This window comes from Bos indicus x Bos taurus, chromosome 5 (assembly GCF_003369695.1).
Source record: "Bos indicus x Bos taurus breed Angus x Brahman F1 hybrid chromosome 5, Bos_hybrid_MaternalHap_v2.0, whole genome shotgun sequence".
Lineage (NCBI taxonomy): Eukaryota > Metazoa > Chordata > Mammalia > Artiodactyla > Bovidae > Bos > Bos indicus x Bos taurus.
The window spans coordinates 51,946,950-51,969,158 of record NC_040080.1 but is presented as its reverse complement, the minus strand read 5'-3'; the positions used below and the strand labels follow the sequence as shown (position 1 = coordinate 51,969,158).

The window sequence follows — 22,209 nt, the reverse complement described above, 5'->3', positions numbered from 1 at the left end:
GTGAGGGGGGAGGCTTTTCTCAAAGACCCTGGCAGTGACACATGATCAAAGAAAAGTTAGTTGAGACCTTTCTGAGGCTGAGATGGGGGGATGGCGTCTTTCCAGAACTCTTATTCAGGCTCAACCCTTTGAGGGTTTTAAACTTGCCACCAACAAACCGAAGCATATTACGGGAAGGGCTGATATGTGTCTGGGTGGAGTCTGATGATTTTCTTGGTTTTTGTCTCCCAGTTCTCAGCAGGGGTGTTGCTCAGGGTACCCAGTCAAACATCTCACATAAGATTCTAGATTCTTCCAGAGTTCCCCTTTCCATACACAAGAGGCAGACTTACCTGGCCTGAGTCCTGACTCCAGCCCTCTGCATGGCGCCCCCTCCGAGCCTCTGTTTGCTGATCTGTGACCTAAGGGTAGTGTCACCTCCCACAAGAACTGTGATTAACAGTTGGCAGTACTAATAATACTGATAACAAGGGCAGTGACACTTGGAGAAGACTCTTCTTGGGGTGTGAGAATACAAGCTAATGCTTCTTGACTGCTCGCCATATCTCAGATGCAGTGGTTAGCACTTGGTGTGTTGTATTTAACTCACAAATGTCTCACAACAGCAGATGAGAAAACAGAGAGGTTAACAACTTGCCCAGAGTCACATTGCAAGTACGTGGCAGAGGCAGGACCCAAAGATGAGTGGAAAGCACTAGCTCAGACCATGGCGTGCGGTGGGTCTCTCTGCCCTTCCCCAGGGACCTTGCAGCCAGCAGCCTGTCTTCTTTGTGGGCTAACGCTTGTCAGCAGGGCGGCCAGTGCCTCCCCTTGTTCCTCTTTCTCTGACCCTCTTCCACTCGTTGCTCTTTTTTTTTCCTTCAGTAAAAACCCAGCCTTGACCTTCACAGGCTGCGTGAGGGGCTGGTTTTCCATTAGAGGTGAGCTGGTGATCACTTCCCCTCCCTCCAGACCAGACCAGGGGGCTGAGGGAGCCAGTTTACAGTTGGTTGAGACATAAACGGTCTGTTTACAAAACCCAAAGTTGTTAGCAGATGAAGTGTTCACCGCCACCCCTCCTCCAGACAAGGTGGCGTTCAGACCCTTTGAGCCTGGGGGCAGTTTCCGCCTTAGAGCACCTGCTCTGGCCCCAGTCCCCCTCCCCCCAGGGACGGGGACACCCCACTGGTTCAGCAGGTGGCCTGAGGGCATCTGACCAGAGAAAGCAAAGGCGCTTGTCTGGCTCTCGATTTCCATCTCCTTTGGTTTTGCCAGATCAGTCCTGTTTGTAATCTAGATGAATCCTATCCCCCACGCCCCACTGACAGACTTCCAACACACCCATCCAGTGGGGCTGTCTCCTGAGCGCTGCCTATGGAAAGCAACTGCCCCTCCTGAGTGCCGGCCTATACCAGGCCCTGCAGCACGGTTGACCGAGCCTCACCCCCAACCCGGGGAACCACCCCGTCAGCCCCATTACGGACAGTGCGGCCTGTGACCTCTGCCAAGGGGCCTGTGGGTCCCCTCTGGGATTCTGTCTGTGAGCCCCACTGATGCCAAGAGGCTCGCTCAGCCCGTGGCCTGCAGCCAAATGGGAATTGACTCTTCTCCCTCCCCTGATCCTCACCCTTGATAAATCACTCCCTGTTTTAGTGGTATTGTTAGAGCCAAAATAAAGCCTCCTTGGAGGGCTCCATATATCTGCCTTTGGCTTCTTGCTGGGACCTCTGGTATGGAGAGAAGTGCCCCCAGGAGGTGATGAATCCTATAAAATCGTCAGGGGTCCAAATTGGGCTCTGGGGAGAGGGTTGTCTCAGCTTCTCTGCCCCCCGACCAGTGTCCCCAGCTGCAGTGACCTCAGCCAGCCCTCCTTGGACAGGGGCTCCCTCCTGTCCCATTAGAGCCCAGAATACTGAGTGAGTGTATCTGGGTGGTTTTCTGCATCTCTTTCTAGAGAGAAAATGTTATATGAAGTGAACTCTGTTCAGCCTTAGAAAGAAAGGAAGTTCTACATGCTCCATGCTCCATGCTACGACGTGGATGAACCTCAGTGTGCTACATGCAATAAGTAGATGCAAATATTGCATGATTCCACCATATGCTGGACCTGGAGGGGTCAGATTCATAGAGACAGATGGCAATGTGGTGGCTGCCAAGGGCTGGAGGAGGGGGTGAGGAGTTAGTGTTTAATGGGGACCGAGTGTCAGTTCGAGATGATGAAAAAATGTCTGGAAATGGGTGGTGGGGATATGACTATCCCTAATGCCACTGACCTGTACACTTAAAAGTGGTTAAAATGGTCAATTTTGTGTATATTGCACCACAGTTTAAAAAAAAAAAAAAAAAAAAACCCAGGTGGTTTTCCACCTATGTCACTTCCCAGGGAACTTGTGCCACGTGGAGACATTTGTTCTGCAGAGTGAGGGGTTTAGGAGCCGTCAAGGGACCTCCTCGGGCCTCCTTCCTGCACCTTCAAGGCCTTGTGTCAATCTCCCAGGCTGGTCTTTGCTCAGAACCATTGCTGGAGAGCTCGCCCGGTCGTTCTCTCCTCCAGTGGAGCTGAGGTACAGAGCCTTAGAGTGAGCAGCTGTGCTCAGTCTTGTCATTTTCACAGATTTCTGGAGACCCAGAGAAGCTTGCCTGGATCAACCAGCACGTTAGGGAGGAGCTGACAATGAAATCCAGAATGCCCAGTTAGCGTTGAATTTCATAAACAATGAATAATGTCTTAGTATAAGTATGTGTCCCATGCAGTATTGAGGACATGCACTAATTATCTGAAATTCCAGCTTCACCAACTCTATGAATTTTCTTTGCTAAATCTGGCAAACTGACCTGAGAGGCAACCCGGATCTCATTCTCCCCAAGTCAGAGCTTCATAGCTGGCAGCTGGGGCTCGCAGAGGGGGAGGGCATGGGGAACACAGGCTTGTGTCAGACTCCCCCGATAACCTGTGTGACCTTGGGCAAGATACTCGGCTCCTGAGCCTCAGTTCCATGTCTTAAAACGTGGATAATAACAGCAGCCTCCTTATGAAGCGGTAAAGGATTAAATGATCATACCTATGAAGCCCTTAGCACAGTCAGCATTCAATTAATGGTAATGCTTCAGTTATTCTTGATATTTTCCTTCCTTCGTGAATGAAAGATAACCATTTACTCGATGAGCGTTCGTCTGTGGAGCCGAAACTGGAAAACACTGGTGTGAAGATCCGGCTCCTGTCCCAGCCTTGCTGTCATATGCTGTGTGACCTTGGGGAAATCAGGGAACCTCTCTGGGTCTCAGTTTCCTCAGCTCTAGATTGGATTAGATCGTTCTAAGGTGCCTTTCAAATTTAGAAGTGTAAATTCTACCTCAGCAAAGCTGTTAATCTTCTAAAATTCCTAAGTGGTCCTCCTTGTGTCTGCACAAGGCACACATCGGGTTTTCTCACATAATGCTTGAAACCAGGTGCAATGGGCGGGCAGTGGGGTGGGGGGGTCTTTTCCCTACATAGCTAATGAGTCTCAGGACTCAGAAAAGCTAAGTAACTTGCTCAGGGTCACACAGCTATTATGTGACAGAGCCTGGCTTCCAACCCTGGCCTCCTCGTCCTCCCATTCTTACCATCCTGATCCCTTACCCTCAGGGATCAACTTCTTTGGAGGTGGTGGAGAGCAGGCAGGGCCCCAGAGCTGCAGTTTCGGGTCATGTCTCCCTGGATGGATTATTCTTGGGCAGGTTAACCACTCACCAGACTGCAGCAGATTTGGTTGGGTAAGTCTGTATGGTGCCCATGGGACCATAGAAGTGGTGTATGGATTATCTTCCCTATTGCTTTGCTGCTGCCATCTTGAATAATTAGAATGGAACTGGAAAACAGAGATCTCTTAGCCTTTAAGTCACGGATGCCTTTTTTGCTGCTGCTGCTGCTGCTGCTTCTGCTAAGTCGCTTCAGTCGTGTCCGACTCTGTGCAACCCCATAGACGGCAGCCCACCAGGCTCCCCTGTCCCTGGGATTCTCCAGGCAAGAACACTGGAGTGGGTTGCCATGTCCTTCTCCAATGCATGAAAGTGAAAAGTGAAAGTGAAGTCGCTCAGTCGTGTCCGACCCTCAGCGACCCCATGGACTGCAGCCTTCCAGGCTCCTCCATCCATGGGATTTTCCAGGCAAGAGTACTGGAGTGGGGTGCCATTGCCTTCTCTGGATGCCTTTTTTATCTATCCCTTAAGCCAGTGAAGTAGGATTGGCAGAAACAGTGCCTACAATAAAGGCATTGCTCACGAGGCCTCTGTCAACCAGAGGACAGGACAGAAAACAAATATGCCCCTTTCCCGCATGGCATTGCAAGTAATTGCATACTTCATAAGGGGTTCTTAGTGTCTCATCTAGAATCCTTAGCAAAATATGTAACCAGACACTGTTTAATCCTTTGCTTTAGGTCCAGCTGCAAAGTTCAAAGGAGTTTTTGTCCTTTTCATTATCTAGACAGACCATTCAGAAGTTGGGTTTTGGGTGGTCTCTGCTGACCCACAACGACCATACAGTACATCCCTTTGGGTGCAGAGTCCAAGGTTAAAGTAGACGCGGGACCTGCCCCTCTGAGTGTTCTAAGAGAAAACCAGGGCAGCTGGATTAAAATGGAAACCTAAGGGGTTTTTAATTAAAAGTCTGTGGTACAGACCAGAGGCCAGGGAGGTACCTGCTATGAAACTAAAAATGGACCCCTTTCCACAAAGCAAAAGGGAGAATCCCAGAGATGATGGACCACTGGGGGCTGGAAAACAAGAGAGACCACACTAGTCTGCCTTCCATCTCCACATGCCACACCCGGCCCTCCAAACAAAGGAGTTCAGCAGCCCTGCTCCAGAAGGGGTTTTTCTGGAAAGGGCAGTCCAGGTGTACTGGTGCCATAGGCTAGGACGGGTGGGGTGTGCTAAGGTTTGAGAGGCCTCAAAGTTTACTTGTAAACCTGCCGTAGGGCTGAGACATTAGAGTGTAATTTCTCAAGATGTTTCCAGATACATGTGTTTTAACTGGATTTAGATACGCATGATCTGAATCCACTGCCTAATGAACCCCTGAGCCAGGTTTAAGATTACTGAATCTGAGCCTTGACGTAAGCCGCTGCTGGCAGTCCTGTCATTTTTCACAGGAGATTTCTGGAGACCCACAGACGAACCGGGTCTAGCAGAACGGAGGGCCCTGAAAGACTAGGATGTAGGGACAGATAAATTTGGATAATGGATTAAGGAAGATACTAGGGACAAGTCTAGAACATGTCAAATAGTGTAATTCGGAAGGATGGTTTTGTCCACTTGGCAGTTTTGTCTGGTTCACCAAGCTGCCTTAGGTCACCAGTGTTATTTTGAACTGGTAGGTCTCTAGGGATCTAGAAGGAAACAGGTATGTATTTTGCCTCCCCCAAGGGATGATGTAGTCATGGAAATAAATTACATTATTAGTACCTTCTAGAAGGGGTGGTACCTACTCCCTATCACTGGGGGTTCCTAAGATCTTGATGGATGAAATTTTGTATTATAGTCCTCAGGATCTGACATTCCAGACCCTTTAAGGTCAATCTTGTTCCTGGCTCATCCCATTCAACCTTTTGAGGAGCAATAGATGGGTTAATCTAACTGGGAGCTGACATCAAGGCTGGGGAAGTGGTCTTTCTGCCCAGGTGACTGAAACTTGTTCCTCCAAGCCCAACAAAGCAGGGCTGTGGAGCCCACAAGAGGGTCAGTGGGAGTGTGTGGGGCTCAGAACCTCAGAGTTCTCAGGAAGCCCGTTGCCCACTCCTTGGTGTGGTGTCTTGGATGGTGGTGGAGAGGAGGTGATGAGACTGGACCAGTCAGCCCACGTCTCAACATGCTGCTGATGTTCCTCGATGCTCGTTTTTCTTTTTTTCAAATTTTTATTTATTTATTTTTGGCGGTGCTGAGTCTTTGTTGCTGCACGGACTCTTCTCTAGTTGCAGAGAGTGGGGCTACTCTCCAGTTGCAGCGTATGGGCTTCTCATCGTGTGGCTTCTCTTGCTGTAGAGCATGGGCTCTAGGGTGCTCAGGCTTCAGTAGTTGTAGTGAGTGGCTGCAGTTCCCAGGCTCTAGAGCACAGGCTTCGTAGCTGTGGCACATGGGTCTAGTTGCTCCTCGGCATGTGGACCAGGGAGCAAATCTGTGTCTTCTGCATCAGCAGGCAGATTCTTTACCACTGAGCCACCAGGAAAACCCCTCAGTGCTTGTTGAATGAATGAAGAAGTCAATGTGCTTTCATAATCATGTTTAGACAGAAATCTACACTCAGGACCCAAGGAGGAAATCTTTTGTCCTCCAGTCTTCTTCTTTCGGTCTCATTCAGTAGGCATTTATTGAGCATCTGTTACGTGCCAGGCAGGGTTATAGGTATAGCAGTGAACACGCAAACAAGCTCTTGGACCGCACAGAGCTTGTGGAGGACGAGCAGATGGCCACAGGATCATGAGAAGTGCTGGGATGGAGGAGGAGCACAGGGGGCCCTAACCTGCTCAGGAAAGCTGTCCCAGGAAGCAACATCTTAGCCTCTGCCTGACAGGTGAGTTAGGGGTGGGCAGGCAAAGAGGGGAGGGAGGAGTAGATCCAGGCAGAAAGCCAAGCCTTCTGGCAGGTGTTGGGGGAAAATCTAGTATTAAAGGAGCTGATGGCCTGTAGACATAGCATGATTTTAGAAAACCATGACAACAACAATAATGGCTGCAGTTTCTCACTGCTCTCTGTCAAGAGCATCTCCACCACCCTTTCACGGGCTGTGGGTTTAATTAGTAGGGTGTTTCCTTTAGAAACAGAGATTGTCATCAGTCACTGTTCTGAAGGAGGTCTTCGCAGGAACTCATTTGCAAGTCTCTTCAGACTTGGCCTTAAAACTTCCCCAGAGCTGTGAGGACGTGTCTGTCAAAGCCCCGAGGAACTGTGCTGGATTTCAGACTGAACGATAAGAGGAAGTCAGACGTGCCTGCAGTCAGCAGACACGCCAGCTCATAGCACTTCTCAGTCTGTGTTCAGAATCTGAAATAATCAAACGGTCTTCAACTCCAAACTCCTTAAAAAAAAAAAAAAAAAAAAGAAGCAAAGAAAAGGAAGAGTCCTGAGGTTAGTTTGCATCAGCTCTGAGTTTGTTGTCTTTTAAAAGCAAGGAATTGGAGTAGGAATCTCAGATACAAGCTACCCATCCCTCTGAGGTTAGCGTGATTTCAGCGTCCCTGGACTTGTGTCTTAAAACTGGTGTCCTTCATAGTCCTTCTAACGCATAGTCCTTCTGCGTTTTGCGGTGTCCCTGTGGAAAGTGCTAGCTACAGTGTGCTATTTTCGCCCTGGTTCAATTCAACATTGGTGGTGGTGATTTAGTCACTTAAGTGCTGTCTGACTCTTTGAGACCCCATGAACTACAGCTCGTCAGGCTCTTCTGTCCGTGGGATTTTCCAGGAGAAATACTGGTTTGGGTTACCATTTCCTTCTCCAAGGAATCTTTCCAAGCCAGGGATTCCAAGCCTGGATCTTCTGCTTGGCAGGCAGATTCTTTACCACTGAGCCACTCTCAGCTCTACATTAGAGACCCCTGAAGTCCTGTCCCCATTGACTTGAACATCCAGAGGTCCCATCCCTGCCCAGGAAAGCTTGCTCCCCTCTCTCTCCTGGGGAGGGGGCGATCACTCTTACACTTGCTGGAGGGGATGAGGAAGAGGATGAAGGGACGATGGCCATTGAGGAAGGCAGTGGACAGAAAAGGACAAGGTAGACAGCCAGCATCTTTCTCCCTCCTCAAGGTCCAGTTAAAGCAACACTGTCCTTGCTTTTGGGTAACTGTTGGAAGAGACAATGTGGCTTAAAAAACAGTGGAATCACAAGTAAAACATAAGAATAAAGCTGGAAAAATACACCAAATGTGAATAATACACCAAAACATGAATAATTATCATTTCTGGTAAATGGAAGTTTGGGGGATTTTTGTTTTTCTCTTATTGTTGACCTCTAATTCTTTTAGTTTTTAGGATTGTTTTAAATATTATAGCAGGAAATAAAAAAAGACTAAAACAGAGTCATAGAGGCCGGGATAAGGTGGCAGAGGCACCAGACACATGGCTGGTCTAAACTTTCCTTCTTTTCAACTTGCTGTCACCTTGAGTAACGACTCTTTGAGCTTCAGCTTTCTCTTCTGTGCAGTCATGCTTGTGACTTCTGTCTGGACTATCGTATCAGTTGTGATGCCCAAGGGTTAGTAGGGGGACCTGGTAAATTATGAGAAAGTGTATATATGAAAAGATCATTTTGATCCAGTAATAGGTACTGTTTCTTCAGTGATTTCCTAGAATCATTTGTTAAGAATGCAGCTTCCTGGGCACAGAGTGGATCTCCGGCACAGATTGAATCTCTGGGAGAATGACCCTGGCATGTGCATTTTTAACAGTCACGTACATGCCCCCTTTGCCTGCCCTGTGGATTCTTGTGTTCATTAAAGTTTTAGATTTTAAGGAATTCTGGCCTTTTAAAGAAAACAGTGTCATAGCAGGAACATGAGACATGGAGATTCAAAACCATACGGTCTGCACGATAACACGTGCATTTGTTTGTCCAGAGGATGCTCATAAAACTGGGGAAGGGAAATCTACAAAGAGTAGATCGGATGTAGAAGGACTGAGAAGACAGGAGCTGTGGGGCATCTGGCTGGGGGCCATCTGGCTGGGGGGTTCCTGGGGGAAGCAGAGGCCCAGAGGTGGGGGATGTCCTCCCCTCTCCTGGCCTTCCTCTCCGGCTCTGTGTGTCAGGCTGCTGGGGTGAATTTTCACTCTCTGGTGCCTGATTTCCACCTCCCCCATGGCTGGGTGCTCTAGGTAGCACTAGGCTGGCAGTACAAAGTGGCACCTGGGTCCCTAACCTGCTGGGCTGGCTGTTGTCAGGTGACAGCAGAGCCACTCCAGAAACAAAGGCAACGCCACGGCCTGCCCTGAGGGCCTTGGACGCACTGGTCTGCTCCCAGTAGACTCTGAAAGCTCCTCTGCTTCCCCACTTTCTTCACTCATTTGAGAGGCAGCACGGCACCATGGGCAGCGCACTCAGGAGCCACCTGCCTGGGTTGGGGTCCTGTCTCTGCTACTCGCTTACTCATTTTGTGACCTGAGACCAGCTCCTTAACCTCTCTGTCCATGTGGCCTCTTGTCACAGAGGGTTGTCATGAGGATTTTCACTGAGATAACCTCACAGAAGTCTTGTCACAGGGCTTGGCACATGGGGAGGGCTCCAGGACTGTTGTTGTTTAGTCACTCAGTCGTGTCCAACTCTTTGCGACCCCATGGACTGCAGCATGCCTGGCTTCACTGTCTTTCACTGTCTCCCAGAGTTTGCTCAAACTCATGTCTGTTGAGTTGGTGCCATCCAACTGTTTCATCCTGTTAGCTGCTGGTAACAGTTATCAGCTGTTCGTCCAATAACCATTTATGGAATAGCTACCACACTAGGTATGGCTGCTGCTGCTGCTAAATCACTTCAGTCATGTCCGACTCTGTGCAACCCCAGAGATGGCAGCCCACAAGGCTCCCCCGTCCCTGGGATTCTCCAGGCAAGAACACTGGAGTGGGTTGCCATTTCCTTCTCCAGTGCATGAAAGTGAGAAGTGAAAGTGAAGTCGCTTAGTCATGTCTAACTATTATCGACCCCATGGACCGCAGCCTACCAGGCTCCTCCATCCACGGGGTTTTCTAGGCAAGAGTACTGGAGTGGTGTGCCATTGCCTTCTCCGTCACTAGGTATGGAGGAGGGGCTAGAAGCATGACATGATTGAGCACATACACACACTAGAAGCATGAGGAGCTCATGGTCTGGGGCCTGAACAGGTGTGAGACAACTTCCTGTGACGTGGTGTGATGTAGTGTGTCAGGACACAGGTAGCACAAAGCGTGGAGCAGCTGCCTCATCAATTGGTCCAAAGGAGGACACCCTTTGGTTGGGCCTTGAAACAGGTCAGGGCAGAATGGTGTGTGTTGAAGGGGGCATGTATCCCAAGCAGAGGGAAGAGCTGTGAAAAACCCACCTCGGGTGTGACATCCTCACTCATTGTCTGCTCTGCTTGCAAAGAAATGGGATAGGAGGGCCTCTTTTCAGGGGGAGGCTGCACTGGATTTTAATTGCAGCATGCAGGATCTTTGTTGCATTGTGCAGATCTGTTGTGACACACAGGTTCCAGAGTGTGAGGGCTCAGTAGTTGGGGCACTTGGGCTTAGTTGCTCCAAAGCATGTGGGATCTTAGTGCCCTGACCAGGGATCGAACCAGCGTCGCCTGCATAGCAAAGTGAATTCTCAACTGCTGGACCACCAGGGAAGTCCCAGGACAGGAGAGCCTCTTGATTGCTTGTTTTCTGTCTCACTGGAGGCCACCAGTTGAATCCAAGGCCACCTTGGATCAGACAGAGGGTGCAACAGTTCCCTGGAAAGACTCTCCTGGCTCCGGGGTTACAGCTTCCAGCAGAGGCCCAGCCTGCAGGCACCCTGTCCCAGGTGTGGGATGGTCAGCCTTGCAGAAGCACCTTGGCAGCCCCAATGTCAGTGCTGGTGCAGGGTTGAGCATCTTCTCTCTGACCCACAGCAGCTGTTCAGCATCCTTCTGTGTATGGCCCTCTGCTCTCCGTTTACAAGCTGTTCCTGGGGCCAGTCTTTGCTGCCTCTCTCCCCAACCCCTTCATTCCTGTTTGTACTGTGACTCTGACTGTCTCCTCTAGCATTCCAAGCCAAAGAGCACAAACTAACCAGAACCTTCTTTGGAGCGTTGGTTTGCTGCTTGCATGGGCTTTGGAGAAGTGGAGGGTGGACATACCTATCACTCAGACTCGGCCGACCTTGGCCTTAAAGACAAGTACAGCCCAAACAGTTACTCCCCACTGCCAGCAAACCAAACAGGAAGTCCAATCTATAAGCAAACCAAAGCCAAAAGGAGTGTGCCAAGAGATTTCATTATTTTCCCAGGGTGTGTGGGCCAGTGGCGCTCTTTTACACTTCGACTTTAGAGGGGGAGCCCTGCTTGGGTTGGAAGTGTTGAAAAGACAGACCTTAAAGAGAGGCTTTTCCAAGTTTTGTTTGGGGGGAATGCGGAGAAGGGAGGAATCTGGTACCTCCTGTCCAGTACATGGGGGTTCAAATTATCACTCAGAAGGCCCATTTTATTATAGAAGAGTGAGCAAGCTGCTGTGAACCCCTGCACCCCCTCCCTGCCAGCCCCGAGACTTGGGCCAGAACTGGACTCTCTCAGTGTTCTTGTCTGTCAATCAGAGATGAGCTTACCCTCCTCTCAGGGTTGAAGAAGGGACAGGGGAAATACACCAGGTTTCTAGCCCTAAGAAAAGGTTCCCAAACATTGATTCACTCCCTACCTTTCCCCACGGTGATGTCTGCGCCCAGTAATGATTCCAGAATGTGGTTTTAAATGAAACAGTGGCTTTCCCCCATGAGTGTTCATTCACCAAATAGTTTAGAGTGAAGCCTGCCCATGGAGGGTTCTGTTGTGGAGACGGCCGTGGAGCCTGCCCCCGGGGTCTGGCAGCCAGGCCATGACTCCAGCCTTTGCTGGACTGTTTGGTGATGGCAGATCTGTCCCCATTTGACTCTGGCCTAGGGCAGGAGAGAACAGAGCCAGCTCCCCAGCTCTGCTCCTTTCCTCCAAGGAGATAATGGAACCGCTGGTGGCCAGAAGTTCTGTTCTGGTGGCACCTCCTGTATCGGATCAGGGAGTGTTGGGTCATGTCCATGCTATGTAAGGCCTCCCGGGGTCAGTGACTTCCTGGCACGATCCAGGCTGTGCTCATAACATGCTCTGTATTGGCCCACATGCTGGAAGCCAGCAGGGCTTTTCCTGCACACTTGCAAACCGTGGAAAGATGAACCTTAAAGACCTTCCACCCTTGGACTGGGTCCTAGCAGGAGATCTAGACTACAGCATGCTTTCACAGCTGTTTTAACCCCAGGGGCATCTGTATGTGGCCTGATAACCAAATCACTGGACTTTTGCTTACTTTTTCATCTTTCTCATTTGAAATCAACCTTCTTCCCCTCATCTCTTTTCCCTTCTCCAAATCCACCCTCCAAGGGGTCAGGGATGGGAGAGACACCAGGATGGGGGCTGGGCAAGAATATCTGTCACCCGAGTTACCAGATAATAAAACACCTCTTGCTGTTTCACCGGCTGAAATCACCTGGCTCCACTGCCCCTCAAGTCAAAGCGTTGGGATCAATCCTGACCCCTTCGTTATCAGTGTTGCGGCGTCCCTGGGGCATTTGCTGAATCCGGGCAGTTGACGTCATCTATCAATAAATACCCTCTGTCTCTAGCGTCTCTTTGGCTTCCTCCATCCCCACTTGCTACTCACTTACAAGACCAGATGGCAAAACAAATGGTGATTTATTTTGCAGGGACATGAAGAATTGGAAGCTGATTTTCTTTCTAGAATTAAGTATTTGTTAAGCATTTTTAAAGCCCTTATTTCCAGACACATTAGAAAAGGTATTAGCCCTGTACTCTGAACTTGACATGTACCATCTTGTTTAATCCTCTCTGTGTACTCTTGTGTGGCAGATGTTACCAGCCCCATGAGAGGTGGGGAAACTGAGGAGGCCCAGACTGGGATTTCCCCCACCCCCTGCCAACCCGCCCCTCGACTCTAAAGTGTGTGCCCCTTCCACAATGCTGTGCTGACCTCAGGCTCTTTAACTAGGTGATGTAGGTGAGAAGTATCTTGCACATAAGTATAGAGGGCACAAGGCCAGACTTTGATTTTTGCTTGATGTAAGCTGTCCAGATCACACAGGGAAACAATCTCCAAATCGATTCAAGATTGCCGAGTGGAACAGAAGAAAGAGAAAAAGGGGGATGTCCATAAGGCCTCTGTGGGAGGGAGTAACACGGACTGTGGATGTCAAGAAACGGCCCTGCCTGCTGTGGGGGCACCTTCAAATTCAAAAGGTGCCCCTCCTGCACCCTGAGCCTGGGTCACGTGGCAGTAACAGCAGCTAATGCTTTAGCACATGCTGGGCTTCAGGCATTCTTCTGAGTGCTTTACCTATTCTGTGAGGTTGGTTCAATCGACTGCTATTCCCACATAACAGATGAGGAAATTAGGCTGAGAGAGGTAAAGTAACTTGCCCACAGTCACACAGCTAGCCAAGTGACAAAGTTGTGACTCAAACCCTGAGAGATTGGCTCTTATCTCCACTGGCTCTGAGAGGAGGAATTCTGCATTTGAGACTTGAAGTTAGGAAAGGTGGGCTTGGTGGTGGAATGGGGACAGGATTTCTTTGAAAAGCCAGCTGGAGGTGATCTGAGCTGGAGATGCTGCGATGTCTGCTCTCCAGGGCCACCCCTAGTGAGGTGAAGGCCTCGGTAAGTGTTCGTGGGGCTGCCCGGGATGCAGGCTCAGGCCCATCCCCACCTCTCCAGCTGTTTCTGCAGCCCTGGCTGGGCCCAGCTCCTCCAAAAAACGCAGCAGGGCTTCCAGGGCACGCACCAGCAGCTCGCAAGACAAAGGGAGTGGAGGGCTGGGAGGGCCTGATTGCACAGTGGCACCTGACTAGTGCTGCTGCCAGGAGGAGCCTAGGGCATGCTTGTTCAGACCCAGCTTGGAGAGGGACCAATGACTTCACACCTGTTTATAGAAGTGGACCTGCCTTTTCTGTTATTTTTATTAACTTTTTTAGTTTCAAAGCAGTTGGAAATACTTAACCGCTGGAGGAAAACCCAATCCCCCAAACTAGAACCAGGTCAGCTGATCTCAGGATCTGGTGTCAGGTCCGCTCTGCCCAGGAGACAGGTCCCTCCTGAGGAGCCAGTAATTCCAGGCCCTGTGTAGGTAGGGAATGGATGGTGTCCATTTACCTCTCAAACCCAGGCCCATTTTACAGAAATGGAAACTAGGCTGGGCTGTGGGCAGTGGATGTCCTGGAGTCTGGCAGACCCTGGGCACACCGCAGTGCTGTTCCCAGAGGCGAAGACATGGAAGAGGCGGGTGACAACTCACCTTCAGATATTTGGAGGTGGAGGTTCCTGCAGGACGTTCCAGGGGCAATGACCAATGGGCAGGTGAGAACATGCTTCTTGCTTCCCATGAATCCCACCCTCTCCAAAGGCCTCCCTACAACATGGCCACCCAGGTGGCCCTGAAAGCCTGCATGGAAGGAGCTTTCCATGTGGAAGGAACAGGAAGTTCAGCCACCCTGAGATGAGATCAGAGGAAGGAGGAAGTTAGAGGGGTGAATGATGGAGGACAGGCAAGAGGAAGCGAGGCAGGCAGGAGGGAAGCCATCTTGCAAAGGAGGATGCTGGGAAAGAGGCCGGAGACTCGCAAGTTTGCTCAGTGAAGGCCGGGCCTGGCAGAGCCGGAGCTGCGCCCTGAAGGCGTCCAGCTTAGCCCCTTGTATTTCCAGATGTTTCTGGTTAGACGTTCCTATAAAACTTGGAGAAAATGCCCCACCCTTCTGGATTCTGGCCTGTTCGAAGAGAACCCAGACTGACTGTTCTGTAGCAGAAACCGGAGCCGCAGCGGGGTTGGCAGGGGGCTGGGCCCCCACATCGAGGGCGTCCCTGGAAGCCGCATGGACGGCTGTGCGCCTGCGCGAGACCCCGGCGCCATGGCCGTGACCCCTCGCCCCGAGCTGGCCGCAGGGGCACGCTTTGTAGAGACTGGCTCTGCTCTGATCCGCTCCTCACGTGACTGCTCGTGGAAGCCGGGGTCTCCCTTAGCTCCCCGAACAGAGCTGTAGATATGCTAGAAGTCGTGTGTAAACCACCCTGAAAATCTCGTTTACGAACTCCAAGGAGAAAGGCGGCCGTCCCTCTGCTGTGCGAGACTTCCGGATTGCCCCACTTGATTGAAACAAAATGTGGCTTCAGGGAACAAGGCACAAACCACACCCTGTGGCCTCCAGAACTGAAACTGGTATTGTCCTTGGGAAGAAAATCTGATTTCTCACACCAGTTATAGAGGGTCTTTATTGAACATGCTGACTAGAGGATAAATTATGAGAATGGTTGAAACTGCTTAGTAACTTCAGGAAGAGAATTTCATCAGTGCTTCCTTCCTTAGAGCTTGGTTCATTAATTATTGCCCTGGTGTTTTCCATGCACCCAGAAGTCTTGCCTGCCCCTCCAAGGTAGATCTGGGCTGTGGATTAGCCTGTGTGCTTCAGGCTCTTCCTGATGGGAATGGCTTAGGGTCATAAATAAAGTGAACCAGCCACAGGTCAGCGTGGGGGTGACTAGCTCAAGGCTGAAGACCCTGCTCCAGAACTGGGCCACCAGGGTTGAATCACAAAGTGTGGGCCTTGAGATAAGTGTTGGAGCACCCCGAGCCTAAGTGTACTAGTCAGGAAAGTGGGGATGACACTTCTAGGTTGTCCTGGGGACTCAGTGAGATGGTGGCTGTCCAGTGCTTAGCAGGATACCTGGCACATGGCAGGTGCCTAGCCTTCCCATCCCATTACTGGTTAGGGACTGCCACTCTATCCCTGTGGCACCTGGGCACATTTTCCACAGAGCAGACCATGCTCCAGACACAAAGGTCCAGGTCACAGTGGAGAGGGCTTTTTTGTGTCAAAAAAGCAAAGACAGACAACCTTGGAAAATTGCTTAACTTTCTGAGCCTCAGTTTCCTTATCTATCAAACAGAGGTGTTAGTTTGCATCTCACAGGGTTATCAGAATCAGAGGTAAAATTAGGTAGAGCCCCAGCATAGTGGGTCTCAGTCTGCCTTTGTTATCAGTGGTGACTCCATATTTGACAAACGGGCCTCCTGCTGTCAGTCTGGTTCTGGTAATCCATGACCTCGTTAATGGATGCAGAGGTTCCCATGGTCGTAAAGAGGCAGGAATCCCCACATTTCCATTTATGTCTCAGTACTCTGGGTCCCAGGCAAGGGTCCATCACCACACAGAGCCTGGATCCCTATCCATGGTGTTCCTGGTCTGCCCCTGTCCACATATCTGATCCCCCGACTGGACCCAGCTCCTCTCCTACCCCATGACAAGTACGCACTAAATGTTGACCTCAGTAAATGCAACATCTGGTTTTCTTCCTTTTCCACCTGAGCCTGCAGGTGAATTTGTAGCTTTCTGTTTGGGGTCATGGACTTGTTAACAAATGGTCAGTTGACCTAGAATTGTCTAGCTCATTCTGTTTCACTCCAGACCTCATCCGGAACCTTTGCCCAGCGCCTTCCTCGGGGCAGTCCAGGAGACACAGAGTGGAGGTATTCCTGTCTCTCTTAAGTCACTGTAGTTTTTATGGTTTTTCAAAAGAAAACAGAAATAGGGGAGGAAGAATCCTCCTCGCAGGTGGTTTTGCACCCTGGGCCCGGCCTGGAGAGTGCGCAGGGTAGGGGGAAGTGAAAGCTGAGGCCTGGGGGAGGGCAGTACCAAGGCCCTGTCCCCTGGGGAGGCTGTGGTGGCCAGTCCCTGGCTGTCATCAGGTTTTTGGTCCCTGGTGCTCAAGGGCCTCCCCTGGAGGCTTCAGTCACCACAGGAAGGAGATTCATTCATGAAAATCAGTCCCCCCAGGCCCTGATCCCACTTGCTTTTCTGAACCTCTGTTGCTTTGGCCCAGAGAATGCCACTTAGTGTATAAAAAAAGATTCCCAGAAGGCTGCCTCTCTCCACCAGTGTAATTATGTCTGTGAAGCTTCCTTTCTGGAAGGCCGGGGGGCGGGGTGCCTAGCCTCCCCTGGGCTCCGTAGGCTCATTTAGCCTGGGCAGATCACCCTGGCCCTGTCACTGGGGGCTCACGGCCTGTGCAGGGACAGCCCTGCTCCCTGCTCCTGCTGAGTCTCTGTGCTTCCAGTTCCCACCCCTGTTCCGGTTCACGTGTCCTTTTAGCCCAGCTCACAACTTCTCTCTCCAGCTTCCCAGGAACACTCCTTTCTCGGGGAAATCATTTCCTCCCAAAGAAAGGGCATTGCCTGTGCTGTCCTGTCCTCCTCCATCCTCACGCTGACCTTGTGAGGCAGTGAGCTCTCAAGCATTGAGTCATATGTCAGGGCATATGTCATTCTTCTCAGCTGCTCTTTTCCATTACCTTTGAGAGAGGGGCTATTGCTTTGCCCATTTTATAGTTGGGAAAATAAAGGCTCAGAGAGGTTAAGAGAGCCCCATGCTTCTAAGCTAGTAGGTGCTAGGTCTGGGAATCTAACCCCTGGGTGAGCGCTTTTCAGCTGCCACATTGCATTACCATGTTTTCCTTTGCTCTTCTGTGTCCATCATTAGACTGCGAGATTTCTCCCTGAAGACAAACCTTATCTGGCTCTGAAGTGGCCACCTGCCAGTGCCTGAGCCTTGGTTGCTTAGCCTGTGCCAGCTGAGGGATTGAGGTGGAGTATGAAGCATCAGCCAGGTGTTAGGTGTCCCTCGTGGGCTTGGAGAACACGGCCGGGAGGTCAGTGACCTGCCGGGCAGTGGGGGAGAGGCGAGCTGACCGATCTGAAGCCCTCTGAGGGATAAAGTGGGACCTCCAGGTGATGGGCTAGGTCAGCTGAGAGGCTCCGGTACCACGGTGTGCTGTGCCTGCCAGAGGTCAGGAATCAGCGCCTCCCCCACCCACTCAGGAGTGCAGGCGTATGCAGCTCAAGCTTTCTCTCCCACTTCTCTCTGGACTCACCACTGTTTGGCCTCCACCCGAGAGACAGGGGAAGTGAAAGGACAAATGACATCAGCCACTCTCCCTCCTTGTCAGCACTTTATGGCAGAGGTTTAGGGGGAAAGTAATGTGGGGAACTTCCTCATCTTTTCATTATCCCACTGGTCTTAACAGAAGACAAGTGATGCTTCCAGGACAGTCCGCTGTGCACCCCTAGTGTTTTGGGCATACAGCGAGCTATTATCACCACTACGTCAAACCTTAGATGGTCAGTGGTGTTCTCAGCCCCATTTTACAGGTGAAAATATTGAGCCACATGTCAAGTAACTTGCCCAGTCTCCATAGCCAGTAAGTTGCTGCTGCTAAGTCGCTTCAGTCGTGTCCGACTCTGTGTGACCCCATAGATGGCAGCCCACCAGGCTCCCCCGTCCCTGGGATTCTCCAGGCAAGAACACTGGAGTGGGTTGCCATTTCCTTCTCCAATGCATGAAAGTGAAAAGGGAAAGTGAAGTCGCTCAGTCATGTCCAACTCTTAGCGACCCCATGGACTGCAGCTACCAGGCTCTTCCATCCATGCGATTTTCCAGGCAAGAGTACCGGAGTAGGGTGCCATTGCCTTCTCTGAGCCAGTAAGTGGTGGAGCCAAATTTTAACCCCCGGCTGTCTAGCTGCAGTGTCTGTGTTCTGCTTCTTGATGGAAACAGCTAGAAAATAAGGCCTCTTTTCCCCCCCACTCCATGGGAAAGAATTTTTAACTCTGGATAATACTTGCATGTACATTAAGAGCAGCTATGGGCCAGGTGATATGCTTAGTTCTTTGCAGATTTTACCCCAACAAACCTCATGACAGCCTGTAAAGTATGTGTTGATATCAGCTTCCACTTTACAGATACAGAAACCGAGGCTGGGAGGGTGGAAATGACAATCCTGGATCACGTGGTTCTTCAGGGGCATTGCCTGGATTCAGGTCCAGATGTGTCTGCCTGACTTCAGAGTCTGACCTCCGACCTCTGTGTCAGGCTGGCTGAGCAGCATCCTAGGCGTCCTAGGCAGGGTAAGAAACCAAATACTCTCAATATTTGTTGAGTATTCATTTTATGGGATCAGGGAGACACTGATTTTCTGTAAAAATTCTATCCTGAAATTGAGTTACTTATTTTCTTATTCCACTGGCCCAGTCACTGTTCTTTTTGTTCTTTTTTTTTAGTTTTATGCATTCTTAATTTTTTTTAATTTTTATTTGATATTAGGGTATGGTTGATTTACAAGGTTGTATTTTCAGGTATACAGCAAAGTGATTCAATTATATGTATACATATATATACATTCTTACTCAGATTCTTTCCCCATATTTTTAATTATAGAATATTGAATACTGTGCTATGCAGTAGGTCCTTGTTGATTATCTATTTTACATATAGCAATGTGTATCTGTTAAGTGCAAACTCCTAATTTATCTCCACCCCCCACCTTTCCCCTTTGGTAACCATAAATTTGTTTACAAAGTCTGTGAGTCTTTTTCTGTTTTGTAAATAAGTTCATTTGTATCTTTTTAGATTCCACATATAATTGATATGTGATTTTTGTCTTTGACTTACTTCACTTAGTATGATCATCTCTAGTTTCACCCATGTTGCTGCAAACAACTTCCATTGTATATATGTACCACATTCTTCTTTATCCATCCATCCGTCAATGGATATTTAGGTTGCATTATAAACTGTGCTGTAGTTAACTTTAGGGTGCGTATATCTGTTCAGATTATGGTTTTCTCCTGATACATGCCCAGCAGTGGGATTGCTAGATCATATGGTATTTCTACTTTTAGTTTTTAAGGAACCTCCATACAGTCCTCCACAGTGGCTGTACCACCTCACATTCCCACTAACAGGGTAGGAGGGTTCCCTTTTCTCCACACCCTCTCCAGCACTTGTTAGTTGTCAACTTTTTGATGAGGACCATTCTGACGGGTGTGAGGTGATACCTCATTGTAGTTTTGATTTGCCTTTCTCTAATACTTAGTGATGATCAGCATCTTTTCATGTGCTTTTTGGACATCTGTATGTCTTGGAGAAATGTCTACTTAGGTCTTCTCATTTTTTGATTGGGCGTTTTTTGTTTTTTTTTTTTTTATTGAGCTATATGAGCTGTTTATATAGAGATTAATCCCTCATCTGTGATATAGACTGCAAATATTTTCTCTCATTCTGTAGGTTGTCTTTATATTTTGTTTATAGTTTGCAGTGCAAAAGCTTTTAAGTTTAATTAGGTCCCATTTGTTTATTTTTGTATTTATTTTCATTACTCTAGGAGGTGAATTCAAAAAGATATTACTGCCTATGTTTTCCTTGAAGAGTTTTATAGTATCCGGTCTTACATTTAGGTCTTTAATCCATTTCAAGTTTACTTTTGTGTATGATGTTAGAGTCTGTTTTAGTTTCATTCTTTTACATGCAGCTGTCCAGTTTTTCTTCCTCAGAATTTCTTTGGCTATTTGGAGCCTTCTGTGTTTCTATACAAATTGTAAAACTTTTTGTTCTAGTTCTGTGAAAAAAATGCCATTGGTTATTTAACAGGGATTAAGTTGATTGAATCTGTAGGTTGCCTTGGATGGTACAGTCATTTTGATGATAATGATTCTTCCAATCCGAGAACATGGTGTGTATCTTTCCATGTTTGTGTCCTCTTCAGTTTCTTTCATCAGTGTCTTATAGTTTTCAAAATACAAGTCTTTTGCTTCCCGAGGTAGGTTTATTCCTGGGTATTTTCTTTTTGATGTGAGAGTAAATGGGATTGTTTCCTTAATTTCTCTTTCTGATTTTTTTGTTGTTAATGGATAGAAATGCAAGAGATTTCTGTGTGATAATTTTGTATCCTGAAACTTTACTAGAACTCATCAATGAATTTGGTAGTTTTCTAGTTGCATTGTTACGATTTTATTTGTGTAAAATCATGTTATCTGCAAACAGCAGTCACAGTTCTTAAAAAAAAAAAAAAATCATCAGACCTTTCCTAGTTCTTACTTCAGTTTTCTTCAATGGGTTCTTCAATCAAGCCAGCCCAGGGGAATCTATGCCATGGGCCCTATTCATTGTTTAGTCACTCAGTGGTGTCCGGCTCTTTGCGACCCCATGGACTGTAGACTGCCAGGCTCCTCTGTCCATGGGATTTTCCAGACAAGAATACTGGAGTGAGATGCCATTTCCTACTCCAGGGAATCTTCCTGACCTAAGAATTGAACACATGTCTCCTGCAAGTATTCTGCATTGTAGGCAGATTCTTTACTGCTGAGCCACTTGGGAAGCCCCATGGTCCCTATAGTGTATAGTAAAATAGGTCACTGGTTCCTGTTCAGCTTTAGGAATTCCACCAACCATGACTCTACATGTGTTACCAAAAGACTTCCTAAGTTGGTGGAAGCAGGATTGTTTTCTCACAGAGATGTTTTAGCGCCATGGAGATGGCACTTGGGCTGGCTGTCCCTTCACTCTGTTCCTGGATCCATCCCTGGGCCGTGCGTGCACTGCTGGGAGGATGGGATGAGAAACTTCCTCTCTTCACTGTACAGTCCAGCCGCACAAAGGGGCAGCAGATTCAGGTTCCAGCCCCAGCTTCCCCACTTCCTGGGAGTGAGTGGAGGGATTAGCATCTTTGGGCCTCCGTTTTTCTATCTGAAAATCAGCATGTGATCTCAGGTGATTACAAATATTCTCTGACTCTGGAGCTGTGTTTCAAGGGCTCTGTTGTTTAGTCCCTCAGTCATATCCGGCTCTTTGTGACGCTATGGACTGTAGCCCACCAGACTCCTCTGTCCGTGGGATTCTCCAGGCAAGAATACGAGAGTGCCATTCCCTTCTCCATCCAAGGTCTAGGGATGGGAAAGTACTCTGAAGATCTACAGAAAGGCGGCCATGCCCACACTTAATGCCATTAACTTGAGGATCTTATTCATCTGTGAGCCCCTGGTTGAAGTCCATGATATCATGTACAGCTGTGTTATGGGTATGTCCCCAGAAAAAGCCCATGTTCTTAAGTTTCTCCATAAGCAACTGGTAAATGGTCTTTCTGTGGCACTTTCATTAGCATCCCAAATGGACCATCCTTGAGGGAGGGGAAAGGCATTCATGTGTTGTTCAGTTCAGTTGCTCAGTCATGTCTGACTCTTTGTGACCCCATGAACCGCAGCACGCCAGGCCTCCCTGTCCATCACCAACTCCCGGAGTCCACCCAAACTCATGTCCATTGAGTCAGTGATGCCATCCAACCATCTCATCCTCTGTCATCCCCTTCTCCTCCTAATTATTCTTTTCTAAGTCCTGCACGTATTGGGTATTGAGCACTTGACAAAAGATACCTAGGTCCTATCCTAAAAGCCTTGGGAAGTCAGTTGAACCTACATCATTCGTGATGCTCTATGATCAGGATGGAGGAGCTTGACACACAAGAGCCTGGGTGAAGACCCTGGGTGAAGGTGGTGGAAATGGCTCCTTTGGGGCCCCCCTCAGAGCTGCCTCTGCCTCTCCTCCTAGTGAAAGACTAGCCTTGCCCTCACCAGGAAACACACAACATGCAGACGTGAAAACCCAAGAATGTACCCTTTGAACAATAAGGAA

At 49.0% G+C, this 22,209-nt stretch overlaps 1 protein-coding gene and 1 long non-coding RNA gene across 3 annotated transcripts in view; one reads left to right on the top strand and one right to left on the bottom strand.

Moving 5' to 3' along the window:
• The window catches only part of CHST11 (carbohydrate sulfotransferase 11), a 266,692-nt gene that overhangs the window by 225,868 nt on the left and 18,615 nt on the right, over nt 1–22,209 (top strand). The window lies entirely within an intron of this gene.
• The window catches only part of LOC113892713, a 60,904-nt gene continuing 56,854 nt past the window's right edge, over nt 18,160–22,209 (bottom strand). Inside the window, exon 3 of the long non-coding RNA XR_003511112.1 lies at nt 18,160–18,641. This is a non-coding gene — a long non-coding RNA (uncharacterized LOC113892713). The remainder of the gene's footprint in view (nt 18,642–22,209) is intronic.